This window comes from Asterias amurensis, chromosome 4, assembly GCF_032118995.1.
Source record: "Asterias amurensis chromosome 4, ASM3211899v1".
NCBI lineage: Eukaryota > Metazoa > Echinodermata > Asteroidea > Forcipulatida > Asteriidae > Asterias > Asterias amurensis.
In genome coordinates, this window is record NC_092651.1 from 3,910,701 (window position 1) to 3,924,358 (window position 13,658).

At 36.9% G+C, this 13,658-nt stretch overlaps 1 protein-coding gene across 1 annotated transcript in view; it reads right to left on the reverse strand.

Moving 5' to 3' along the window:
• LOC139935896 (uncharacterized) overlaps positions 1–13,658 on the reverse strand; it is a 76,932-nt gene that overhangs the window by 6,818 nt on the left and 56,456 nt on the right. The window contains exon 10 of the mRNA XM_071930515.1: positions 6,164–6,345. The gene's annotated coding sequence lies outside the window, so the exon portion shown is untranslated. The remainder of the gene's footprint in view (positions 1–6,163; positions 6,346–13,658) is intronic.

Below are 13,658 nucleotides of genomic sequence, written 5' to 3' on the forward strand. Positions count from 1 at the left end.
TTAAAAAAAATAATAATAATAAAGCGCTACAAATGGGGAAGTGGTTTTATTAATTTCTAATCAAATACGACATTTCAGACAGAATTATTTCAAAGGATGTTATTTAACAGCATCATCATTAGACTGTGTAAGATAATGTCAATCTGTGATCTAAGACAAGTTTTGTTCTTTCCAATATTGAGAGATGGACCCTTTATATTTTGCAAAAGGGCAATTTCATCGCAAAATCTTAAAACCTGGGGAAAAGTAATGAAGGGGCGCCAAAGCCAAGTAGTAGCAGAGGTCGTGGCCTCCATGTTATTCCAGCCCATTAAATTAAATCAAATTAGCGAACAATGAAGGATTTATCTTTCAAGAACTAACAAACAAATTATAGAATGTATGGTAAACTACTAAGTCATCTATTTTCGTAAGATGATGACCCTTAGGTAAAGTTCAAACGGACGGTGTGGAAGCGTGCATTCCATTTATGAGCATAACTTGCAAAGGGTACCGTGGAGGGCAGTAAGGCAATTTGATTTGACAGGGTCAACAAGACAGTAAATCAGATCTTAATGAGGGATTCCACATGAAAATTCACATATAATAGTTAAAGATGCTATGTCAGATTTTTGGCCCCAAACATTAAAAAACAGATTCTTTTTTTGAGTGAATGGTATTTCACAGAGTATCACCCCCTCTAACGAAAAAAAGTTTAACTTTTACTTTAAATGGTCAGGAACCATGACAAAAATTTAAAACGTTTCTCATAAACACATTTTAAGAATTGGTCACGTGATATATTGTCGGGATCTTGACAAAAACTAATTCTGAGCACTTTATTTCACTGCTACTAATAATTGGCGACTTTTTCGAGCAATGGCTCAAATGAAAGCTTGTAACTTTCTCGACCCCCATCAAAATACCTATTGAATTTTAAATCAAAATTGTTGGGTCAAATCGGCCAAAAATCTGACATAGCATCTTTAATATCTGAAGCCAAACATTACAAGGAAGAAACGGACAAGCCTCAAGATAACCCAGGTCACCCACAGCAATTGCCGTGGAAGAAAAGGAATACCACTGTAAACTAAGGAGAATCAATAAATAAGGTCTATAAAGTTGAATAATAGGCCTATATGTCCTTTCATGGTTCAATTAATCCTCATATAAAGTGGTATAAACCAGCACCAACCATCTGGCACGAGGCCATCAAAATTGACGTCTGTGTAGATTTCCATAAAAGTAAAGAATTATGATTATTTCTGCATGGATTGCATTGTTTCTTGTTTAATTGCTGTATCTAATTTGTTTAAAAAGCGGGCATGATTTTCAGGAATCCTATCTGCTGTTGCCTCATAATAAATTGCGGCAGACAAAATCTTACACAACTCTTTAAAGGATCCAGGTACTTTTTCAAAATGTTCACAGATTTACATTAAACTTACAGGGTTTGAAGATAATGATAGTCGAAAGCTTCCCTTCAAATATTACAAACTAAGATTGTGTAGTTTTTGAGAAATGAGTAAAACAAGTCACAAAACAGTTTTGGTCTCATGAGACCAAAATAATTTTAGCATGTAAAATCCCCTTAACCAGTTATGATATTATACCAAAACCATAGCATTACTGGTTGATACGTTTTTAAATGCTAAGACTGAGACGAAAATTATTACTTTTACTCATTTCTAAAAAAAACTACACCACCTCAGTAAGTAAAATTTCAAGGGAAGCTTTCTACTATCATAATCTTCAAACTGTGTAAGTTTAATGTAAATCTGTGGACATTGTGTTTTTTGTTAGGAAAAAGTATATATACCCTTTAAAAACTTCAGTCGAACGAGTACACAATCCCCTCAAAAACAGTTTAAAAACTGTGTAAAAAGAGACTGCGATCAAATTAGACGCACTAAAGGCAGTGGACACTTTTGGTAATTAGTCAAAATGATTATCAGCATAAAACCTTTCTTGGTAACGAGTAATGGGGAGAGGTTGATAGTATAAAACATTGTGAGAAACAGCTCTCTCCAGAATTCTCACTTGGTGTATCCCAACATACACATAAAATAACCTGAGTGTACAAATTTGGGCTCAATTAGTATTATTCGAAGTTGCAAGAACATAATGAAAGGAAAAACACAAATCTTACATAGAGTTGTGTACTTTCAGATACCTGAGAAAGGCTCCTCAGATTCAAATTTGTGGGTATAAACATTTTTCTACTTCTCAAAGTCCAAAACTAAATACAAGGATACTTATTAGTTTAAGAGTATTTTGTTTTTTCTTACGATGTGGTTAAAGATGCTATGTCAGATTTTTGGCCCCAAACATTAAAAAATAGTTTGTTTTTTTTAGTGAATGGTGTTTCAAAGAGTATCACCCGCTCTAACGAAAAAGTTTAACTTTCACTTTTAATGGTCAGGAACCATGACAAAAATTTAAAACGTTTCCTATAAAACACATAAGAATTGGTCACGTGATATATTGTCGGGATCCCGACAAAAACTAATTTTGAGCACTTTATTTCACTGCAACTAATAATTGGCAGACTTTTTCGATCAATGACTCAAATGAAAGCTTGTAACTTTCTCGACCCCCATCAAAACACCTATTGCACAACATAAGAAATCTGTTAAAATTTGGGCTCAATTGGTCTATGAACTTGCAAGAGAATATTGAAAGAAAAGCCCATTGTAGCATTATTTTTGTGTGCTTTCAGATGCATAATAAAAGGCTTCAGCTGAAGTTTTTTACTACTAGACTACCGAGGTTGCCCACTGCCAAAACATAGGATTCGAAACTGCCTCTAGCTGCCGGGCAACCTCGGTAGTCTAGTTGGTAAGACACTGCTTTAGAATTGCAAGGGTCGTGGGTTCGAATCCCACCCGAGTAACATGCCTGTGATATTTTTTCACAGGACTCGGGAAGTACTGAGTATACAGTGCTAACACACATCGGTGTATGGGTAAAAACCAAAACTAATATACTTCAAAGGTGGTCGTTCCTAACAATTTTTTATAACATCAACAGCTCTCCATTGCTCTTTGCCAAGTAAATGTTCATGGTCATTAACTTGTGAGAGTAATTACCAGAGGTAAAACATCTCTTTTAGTGAAAAAGTGCTCCAGACTCTTAAATAATAATAATAATGCAGCATATCTTGATGGTGCCATTTAAGTTTCATGGAACCATTTGGGTTTGCAGTATGTTTGTTTAACGGCCTGGGATTAAACAGTAGGGTGCAACCCTGGGTGTTACCGAGCACATGTAATTTCAATCCTATTTTAGGCGCGAAGATTCGGGTCCAGCAGTGAAAATAATGTTGCGTGTAGTGCGTAAACACTGACAGACGGAGCAGGTATCCGTATCATTTTAACATTTACTTGCTGAAGCATTTGTTATTTTTTAATATGACTACTGTTTATTTTAAGCGGAAAATTGGTTTGAAAATAGGTCATAGGCCCAATAATATAATATTTATTCGGGCAAAGATATCACAACTACATGTATTAGCATTAAAAAATAAAAATAAAAACATTTTTTTTCCAAGGGGGGGGGGGGGGGAACATCAAATCAAAAATGTTTTTAGGCCAACTGAGTTTTATCTTTTAATATTTTATGGCGTTGCATAAATTTTAAAGTTTGTTTACAAGTGTATAATTTTTGATAACATAAAATGAGCTTGAAACAACTCCAACCAAAATGACCTACACTAAGGTATAAATGCAAATATTTGTTAATAAATGGCCAGACGTTTCTTTCTCCAAGGCTAAATGTTTCTGCAAAATGCAAAACAACAATGACTAAATTCCCTTCGAAATTAACTCATACTTGACAATATTTGACAAATTTTACTGCTGGAAAATGCATTTTCTTTGTCCGAAGAACAGATGGTATTTTGCGATTTGATTATTATTAATATTAATCAGTTCTGAAAGAGTGCAGTAAGCAAAATGACAGCAGGCACACGAGATTAAGATTTGAAGAGACAAAGATTTGTAGAGCGATGGTGATTTAAATAGACAAAGATTGAACGAGATGACAATTTGAACTCATCAAACAGTTAAAGGCAGTGGACACTAATGGTAATTGTCAAAGACTAGTCTTCACAGTTGGTGTATCTCAACATATGCATTAAATAACAAACCTGTGAAAATTTGAGCTCAATTGGTCATCAAAGTTGCGAGATATAATGATAGAAGAAAACACCCTTGTCACACGAAGTTGTGTGCGTTTAGATGGTTGATTTCGAGACCTCAAGTTCTAAATCTGGAAAATTACTTCTTTCTCGAAAACTATGGCACTTCAGAGGGATTTTTATGCCATCAACCTCTCCCCATTACTCGTAATCAAGAAAGGTTTTATGCTAATAATTATTTTGAGTAATTACCAATAGTGTCCACTGCCTTTAAAGGCACAGGCTATTACCAGAAATAATTGTTAAAATACCAACTTACTTGGTTACATGCATTGAGAGCCGTTGATAGTATGAAACATTTAAAGTACTGTATAGTTTTTGAGAAAAGGGTAATTTCTCACTCAGTTGTATGAAGACTTATATGGCATCTTAAAGCACACAAATTTGTGCAACAAGAGTGTTTTTTTTGTTCATGATTCTCATGCAACTTTGATGACCAATTGGGGTCAAATTTTCACAGATTTAATCTTGTATGCGTATATTGGGATACATTAAGTAGGAATATAAAACTGGTCTCTTTGACAAGTACCAAAGGTGTCAATGTCTTATAAAAGGCAGATATTGAAGTGTGGACTATCACAAGTGAACTATTTTGACCAACTTGTGTGGAACAATGTTTTTGTTTAAATTATCAGAAGCGTTACACGAAGTTGGAAAGAATTCCAACTGAATGCTGAGGGTGTTTATGATTGATGTTTAGTTCATGAATATCTCATAAAACGACCTTGAGTAATTTAACTACCCCAGAGACGATTCATGTACCAATTTATTTCATGAAAATCGTTAAAGGCATGCAAAGTACACGTACTACCCGTGTACTATTTTATTTTTAACCGTTTTATTGCTTTTAATAAATCATAAATGTGTGTATAACTATTAACTAACATGAGGAATTTTAATTTAATTTCAGGTGGTTGCACTTTCGAGGTATCGCTGAGAATCTTTTCTGAATATATGTCCTTGCAGAGAATAATCCCTAAAGGCGGGTTTTTTAGCTGGTCGCGCGATGGTCGCGCGATGGTCGCACGATGGAAATATTTAGGTGCGACACAGTTTATAGTCATCGCTGAGGCCTAAAAACTGTGTATTTTTTTGATCGCACGTCAAGATTTCCATCGCCCGACCATCACGCGACCGACTATAAACCGGCCTTAATAGGAATTTTATTGACAGTAATGTTTCTTCAAATATTTGAGCATGAAAACTTATATGTTTTGACATAACCACATTACTTCAAAGTAAATGGTTCTTAAAGGCAGTGGACACTATTGGTAATTGTCAAAGACTAGCCTTCACAGTTGGTGTATCTCAACATATGCATTAAATAACACACCTGTGAAAATTTGAGCTCAATCGGTCATCGAAGTTGCGAGATAACCCTTGTCACACGAAGTTGTGTGCGTTCAGATGGCTGATTTTGAGGTCTTGAAATCAAAATTGTGGAAAATTACTTCTCACAATGTTTTATACCATCAACCTCTCCCCATTACTCGTCACCAAGAAAGGTTTTATGCCAATAATTATTTTGAGTAATTACCAATAGTGTCCACTGCTGTGTTCCAGGCGATCCTGTGTGCAACGCCTTTTACTCACCATAATCAGATTTGATGTTTGTTATATGGAATGGCTACTATAAGCACTGTAATATGTATACCGGCAAATCATAATCGTGTAATATTATATTTGATTTAAAATATGATTTCAGCAATTATGTCCGCCCCCGTGTCTGACCGAATCGAGGCGTGCGTTCGTCTCGACACGTCTGTCCCCTCAATTAATACAAGCCCCACCCCCAGGGCGTCCGTCTACTCCAAAGTGTACATCTTTTTATTTTTTCTAAACTGCTATCTTGTATCTGATCTGATACGAGAAATAACATTCATAATTGAGGTCTCGGGGCTATTTCCTTTACCGCACTCTCGCGAGGCTCCAACGATAAAAAACGGTTATCACGATCTCATGGTTGTGTTTATACTGTACACTTACCTTGTGCAGAAAGCGACAGAGGCTGGGTGAGATTTCCCTGGTGTTAACGATCCAGTGTAGTGTGACACCAACCCTGTAGCTTGCCTCTTTTTTTAATCATGCTTTGCAACTATTTACTCGTACAAATCATCTGTTTGTGGAGTGTAGAGAGTCGACACTGAGCATACCCAGAAGAGGCCAGCCTGCAGACAAAAAGAAAAATACTGATAGTTAGATTTATTTTTTACTTAGTAACGAAGCGTCTTGAGCAAAGTCTCAGCCCAATGATATTAAAGGAACACGTTGCCTTGGATCGGACGAGTTGGTCAAAACAAAAGAGTTTGTAACCGTTTTCTATAAAATGCATATGGTTGGAAAGATGTTTTAAAAGTAGAATACAATGATCCACACAAGTTTGCCTCGAAATTGCGTGGTTTTCCTTCTACTGTGCGAACTAACATGGTCGGCCATTTATGGGAGTCAAAATTTTGACCCCCATAAATGGCCGACGTGTTAGTCGACAAGGTAAAAGGAAAACCACGCAATTTCGAGGCATGTTTGAGTGGATCATTGTATTCTACTTTTACAACATCTTTCTACCCATATGCATTTTATAAAAAACGGTTACAAACGCTTTTCAAAGACCAACTCGACCGATCCAAGGCAACGTGTTCCTTTAATGTCTGCCCTTTTGGCTGTTCAAAGACACTGGACCCCTTTAGTAATTGTCAAAGACCAGTACTCTCACTTTGTGTATCTCGACATACATGTACACGTATGCATAAAATACCAAACCAGTAGAAATTAGGACTTGGTAAGGTCACCGCAGATGCATGAGCAGTTTGTGTGCTTTCAGATGCCTAACAAAAGTTGTCATGCCTGAAATCTTCAAACACTTCATTGAGAAATTACCTCTTTCTCAAAAACAATTTACTTCAGAGGGAGTGTTTCTCACAATGTTGTATAATAGCTCTCTATTGCTCGTTAACAACTAAGTTTTTAGGCTAACGATTATTTTTTAGTAAATACCGATAGTTGGCTTAACTTATAGCTTTAAAACTTTTGGAACAATCTAGAACTAAGCATTAATGAATAAGAGATGAACTTTTTTTTCTTCTTCTAACTGTTGAAGTGTGAAGATTTGCCGGCAACAACACACTCAGCAAAGGAACCATTTTTGATATCCTCTTCAATGCCGCCCGTCTTGCAGATGGCACTGTGTTGGGTCTTTGCACTTAAAGATCAGGTCAGCTCAGTAGTAATGAAGTGCTAATTACAACTTAACTGTGCCTGCTTAAAGGCAGTGGACACTATTGGTAATTACTCAAAATAATGATTAGCATAAAACCTTTCTTGGTATTTTATTATTTAAGTGAGATATTAACTCTTTCTTAAAAACTATGTTACTTCAGGGGGAGCTGTTTCTCACAATGTTTTATACTATCAACAGCTCTCCAATGCTTGTTACCAAGTAAGTTTTTATGGTAACAATTATTTTGAGTAATTACCAACAGTATCCAAAGCCTTGAAGAGTTTTAATTCAGTTGATGGGATTAAGTACATCATGGTTATCTTATAGACAGTATATAGTCTGTAATAGAAATACCTGTCTTGAACCAAGACTACGGGAATGTGAGAGATGTGTGAATGGTAAAGAGTTGTTCTTTGATGGTTTGAGTGTGTGTTAGTAATATAGAGACATTGTTTATATTAGTGTTATTACTTCAGAGGGAGCTGTTTCTCACAATGTTTTATCAACGGCTCTCTATTGCTTGTTACCAAGTAATTTTTAATGCTAACAACTTTTTCGAGTATAAAAACCCATTGTATTGTATTGTATAACTACCAATAGTGTCCAGTGCCTTTAAAGGATATAATTTGCATTGCCTCATCAAATTGGAAGATGAGGATGTTTATTAGTTTAACAGCATTTTGTGTTTTTCTTGACATGCTCGGGTGCGCTTTGCTGTGCTTCATTAACCTTTGACGTAGCAACGGCTTAGCAAAAACTGACAACGAAGAAATGTTAGGACCAGCAGAATGAAGCTCATTAATGTGAAGTGTCAGTAAAAGCTTAGATTGATCTTAACTGCAAATCACTCTTTAACAGGACCAGATGCTGTAATACTTTAAAGGATTCTGGTACTTTTTGTAACCCAAACAAAATGTCCACAAATTTACATTAAACTTACACGGTTTGAAAATAATGATAGTAGAAAGCTTCCCTTAAAATATTACTTGAGGTTCTGTAGTTTATGAGAAAGAAATAAAACAAGTTACAAAAAAATGTTTTGTCTCAGTGAGCTGAAAGTTATCAAAGCATGTAAAATTGTATTAACCAGTCATATAATAACAAACCATAACTGGTTATACCTTTTTACATGTTAAAACTGAGATAAAAGTTATTTTTTTGACATTGTTTTACTCATTTCTCAAAAACTACAGCACCTCAGTGAGTAATTTTTTAAAGTACGCTTTCCACTATCATTACATTCAAACTGTGTAAGCTTAATGTGATACCCAGACCCTTTAACTACAAGTCACTCTTAATTGCTAAAGTGAAGTCACAGTACAAATCATTATGGCATTACTGACAACTCATCTTAAATGATGAATCTTAGTGCTTTGTGAAATCGGCCACTGGCAGGGATGTACTAAAAAAAACTGATTAATTTTGAGTAAATGTACATCTATAGTGAATGTTAGCTCCCCTTGGTACTGTAAGTAGACACACTACACTTCCCAGGCGTTGCCAGGGGAACTAGTTTGTCCCCTCTCAATGCCCTGTGGAGCTCATACACATGTCATATCGACTATTCACCCTTAATCAATGTATAAAGTACACCAAACTACATGTAAAATACTTCAAAAGGGAGTCGTTTCTCACAATGTGTTATACTATCAACAGATTGCGCGTAACTATATATGTAAGTAAGTTTTTATGTTAACAATTGTTTTTTTTGTAACTATACAAAAAGTAATAATAATTTGGGGGGCTAATCATCCTTATTCACAGCTATGAGCTGAATTGCGAGAAGACGCGGCTACATAGTGTTTGAGTCGCAGGCATGCCAGGGCGCCTTTGGCTGCCAGCGACATCAACCCATTAAGACCATGGAGCACAGCCAAGATCAAGATCAAAAGTATTTGATTGTTCCCAAGGGAGGAACACCGGATGATCTGGAAAACCCTCGTGGCACAGCAGAGAACCAATGCACAACTCAACTCACATATGGCCCCGACCGGGAATCGAACCGGGGTCACCTTGGTGAGAGGCGAGCGCTTTACGCACAAGCCAACCATGCCACCTATATGTACACTATAAAAGTGTCCAGTGCCTTTAAAGGATTCTTTTCAAAGCACCATTCATTTTCTGCTCTACCGGCCAGGCTTCGAATTGATGATACCCAAGCCTACATTCGTATGGACTGTGAAAGGGGTAACCCTGTTTCAGCCCTAGGAGCAGGTGGCAATGGCCTCTGGAAAAATAGTTGTAGCCCATACCTTGAAGTGGCCTTCAGGCCTTGTGTGTCAGGCGACTTGCATGCATAAAATAAAAATAAAAAAATTAAAAGAAATTCGTGGCGAGCCACGGTTTGGTTTCTCTAGGGCTCATTGCATGATATTCTTCATTATGAATGAACGTTTCTCAATCATGAATGAACTAACTTGATGTTAATATCTTTGCAACAAGTTTTCACTAAAAAAGTTTTTAGTCTGTAATAAATTGAGCTAATCTGGCTCCTCATAAAAAACAAAAAGACAGAGAAACAAATTCATGGCTGGCTGATGCTAGATTAAAGGAACACGTTGCTTTGGATCAGACGAGTTGGTGTATAAAAAGCGTTCAATACCGTTTGTTATGAAATGCATGGTTAGAAAGATGTTTTAAAAGTAGAATATAATGATCCACACAAATATCCCTCAAAATGCACGGTTTTCATTTTACGCCGCAAACTAACATGGTCGGGCATTTAAATTTGACTACCATAAATGGCCAACGTGTTAGTTGACGAGGTAAAAAGCAAACCACGCATATCGATTTTATAACAAACGGTTACAGACTGCTTTTCAAAGACCAACTTGACCGATCCAAGGCAAGGTGTTCCTGTAAGACTGTATCAACACCGTACCCCAAGATGCTAATCTGGACAGGGGCTTAACATGGCTAAAGAGCCTCGGGGTCGACTCATATCGGGTATGAGGTTGTAATTGACCATTAGACCAAGCTTTAAATTGTAATTCAATCCGTCATGGACCAACAATCAAAACAACCCAACGGCTTTTTTGTAAGATTTAATCGCAAATGAAATTAAAACGAAGCTCATGAGGCATTCGCGTCGCTGGATCTCGAGGCCTCAAATTACTTCATCTTATTCATAATTAATATCTACAATACATTCTATGAATACCAAATAGAAGACAGCTGCATGTGCACATTAAACATTTAGACAAAATCGTTCCACGTCAACAGAGATGTGAACCTCCAGTTGGAATGTAAAGTGAGTAACTTCTGATACAATGTGATATCAAAACATCATTTTTGTGAATATTTAATTTTGCCAGTGATTTGGGTCTGAAGATAAACCTTACTGACAATTCAAAATGGATTTAAACTTAAAATAGAAACAATATTGATACAGCTTAAAGCCATTGGACCCTTTCGGTAAACAATATTGTCCAAGGCCCACACTTCGTGTATCACAACTTCTATATCAAATAACAAACCTGTGAAAATTTGGGCTTAATCGGTCATCGGAGTCGGGAGAAAATAACGGGAAAACCCACCCTTGTATCCGGCGTTTCGCCGTGTCATGACATGTGTTTAAAATAAATCCGTAATTCTCATTAACAAGAATTGATATTGTTTTACTGTTTTCTCAATAAGTAAAGCATTTCATGGAATAATATTTCAAGAGAAGTATTTCACCACTACCTTTTGTAAACCCTGAAAGTTATTTGTAAATCTGTGAACCTTTTTTTTTTTTCTGTACCGAAAGGGTCCAATGGCTTTAACAAGTTGTATAATGCATAGGGGTATAAAATACCACTACCAACACTGACGTCACGCAAATCTATTCGAGAATGATGACATCACAGTGCTTTTCGCAAAACTCAACGGAGAGCAACATTGATTTGTGGTCAAAATGTTTTGAAACAAATATGTATGCAAAACATTTTCTTTAGGATGTGAACTGTAAAACTGTAGTAATTACTTTGTGAATCAAGATAGGGTGCGTAATTGGTGATCTCGGCCAAATGCTACCATCGGTGAATCAAGATAAGGTACATTATTGGTGATCTCAGCCAAATGGTGCATTGGTATATTTACTCAACTGTGAATCAAGACAAGATACATCATTGGGGATCTCGGCCAAATGCTACCATTGGTGAATCAAGATAAGGTACATCATTGGTGATTTCAGCCGAATGCTACCAGTGGTATTTACTCACTGTGAATCAAGATAAGGTACACGAATGTCATTGATAATCCTTTCCAATTGACTATTGGTGTTAACTCTCTTTGATCATATATTAAGTTGAAGGACTGTTAGTATGGGCCAGTGACTGTTGACGGCTGTTTTATCAATCTGTTTATTTTAACCAATACACTCCCTAGTCCTTTCTTTATGATCTAATCATAGCTCTATGATGTGTCATCTTTTTCCTAGAAAAGCATCAGTAGCGCTTCAGCGATACTTCTACAAAACCACCTGAGCAAGTCTAATTTAATTTAAACGTTGAATGGGAATGTTCCCGGGGTGTGAAATTTGGCGGCTTTTGAAACTCCGCCTCCAGATGTTTTAAGGTGCTAGGCCTACAATCTTAAAGGAACTCTATATCTTGATTTTATACAAAATTACATTGAAAATTGACAAGGGAATGTGAGAGTTAAGCTCATAAGCGAAGTTGCTTCATTCATAACAAGATCAGGTTTTGTGTGCTCGGCAGATAACTCCTTGAAATGTAAACTGTCCTGCACAAAGCCCCCAATATCTAGCATGTGAACATTTGACACCTTCGTCTGTATCACTCCAAACACACGGGCCACACAGGTGGATCTGGGAACAACAACACGCAGGGTTAGGTACGGCTGGCTCTTTGTTTGCCCGGTGCCAAAGGGTTGGCTTCCCCTGTCCCCGCCAGCCTTTAATAACAGCCGTGAAAAGGGAAATGGAGCGGCCAGTTTGCAAGGGGGAGCGACCGGAGAGGTGAAGGCAAGCGGCTTGGGCTGTGGACAGCGGAACAAGTCAAGTGAGAAGAGGAGATTGTGTCATTTTTGTGCACTACTGATTTCCCTGGACGCCTTCGCGGTCCGCGATGATGGTTTAAGGTGGCACGGCGAGAAGTCACATAATGCCTTTAGCGATTTGATGCATTCGGGTCGCCCTCACCTCGGGGGGAAAGACGCAGTGTCAGTACGCGGAAACTGTAAGGGTTGGTGTGATTGGCCGATCCCGTTCTCACGCATGCTAATGGCTCACTCCCATCCGCTCACATCTCTGATTTGGTTGTATTACACAAGAATTCCACTGCTAGATCCAACGCAATCAAATTACCGATATTTGAGCGGATGTCATGAAGGCACAAGTTTCAGTTTCTTAGGAGAGATTTTTGATAAACTGGAAACACTGAACCTGTTTCTGTTGTAGTGAAAAAAAAATTCCATATCACCAAAAGGGGATCAGATACAAACAGTTGATCATTGAAGATGATTATTAGCTAAGGGTTTTTCCATTTTCCATCCCCCTAGGCCAACTTTGTAAAATAAGACAATGTCCAATCCCCAAATGAGTAAACCCTGCCGTCCAAAAATGAAATCTAAGAAGGAATCTCATCAGGCGAGCTTTCAAATTTCCCGGAGACAAAAGGAACTGGGAATTGAAACTGTAACGGAAGGTCAGGACAAAAACACAATTATGGTTGTGGTGATTTTTATATAGACATATGTATTGTTTTTGGGAAGTGGCATCTCCAAGGGCCAGACAATTTGCTCCCATTTTGAGATTTTTTTATTTATTTTTAGGAATGGTACCTCCGGGATGAGATTACTCTGGTAAAAATCATTCTAATATATATCATGCTGTGGACGAGTAATGTTAAAACACAGAGCGTTTTAGAACAATTAAAACGACCCCCCGAGGACGCTATTCTAAATCTATATTGCATTTTTTTTACTAGCGATTTATTATTACAAAGCGTATTGCTGCAACATGAATAAAATTATCTCTCATAGTGATAAAAAAAAACTTATCATGTAGGTACACGACAATTCCAAAACTTTACCTGATAAGTGTGAACTTATTGTGTATGTACACGATAAGTTTGCATTTATCGTGTGCGTACACAATAAGTTACTATGTACGTACATGATAAGCGTGGATTTATCATGTACGTACGTAATAACTAATGTACACCATGTACATACATAACAACTTATAGTGTACATACATGTACATAATAACTTTTAATGTACATTTATAAGTACTCTAAACTTATCATTGTACACACAAAA